Consider the following 945-nt stretch of genomic DNA (forward strand, 5'->3'; position numbering starts at 1 on the left):
ACACACACACACACACACACACACACACACCCTACAACACAAACATACTTTGTATATAAATAGAAATAAAATGGAATGCAATGGATATAGATGTGTTCACTTGTGGGAATCTAGGAAGAAAGTTCGAAGGAAGTAGTTCCAGAGAAGTGAGCCATAAACAAGCCCCTAAGTGATTACAAGGCTTGAGGGGAGGGTGACAGAGGCTCTGGATGGANCAAGCTGTGCTCAGGGCTAGGGTGGGAGATAGTGTGGCAGGCTCCTGACCCTAGCCTGCAGCCCTGGGGCTGCATTTCATCAGGTGAAGGAGAGGCCCTACAGGCATTCCTAAAGTAAAGAATTCTCTCAGGTCAACNAGGCAGGTCACCCACATCTGTAAGACCGGCACTGGGATGCTGAGGCAGGAGGATCACGGGTTCCAGGCAGCCGAAGCTACAAAATGAGATACTTATTCAAGCAAACAAAGAAACAGATAGACAAAGACTTGTCCTTTCGTTCGCTTACACACATACATGCATGCATGTATGCATACATACATATATACAAATAAGGCTTATTTTTGTCTGTGGCAGAGGCTCCACTTCACACTGATCAACTCAGAACGTTCAGGAAGTTCAAACTTGTTTAACTTTGCCCGGTTTCTTTTAATCAAATAATGTGGAATGTCTGAGAGACTGGAAATCTTTAAAAGGAGAGAGCAAGAGTTGAATAATACCCACTAAGTTATTTTTATTGTTATTTTTATCTACTTAAAATAGTATGGACATATAGATAAATTGAGATAATACTAAAATATAGAGTAAATATATAAGAATAAAAATGTTTAAAATTTTCTATTCTCCTTCTAGAATAACCATTTTTAATAGGTTAGTGTCAATCTTCTTGATTTTTTTTCTAAATACAGCAAATATGCTTTTTCTTAAAAGTAGTTTTTTAACAAAATGTAAC

Source organism: Mus caroli, chromosome 6 (assembly GCF_900094665.2).
Source record: "Mus caroli chromosome 6, CAROLI_EIJ_v1.1, whole genome shotgun sequence".
NCBI lineage: Eukaryota > Metazoa > Chordata > Mammalia > Rodentia > Muridae > Mus > Mus caroli.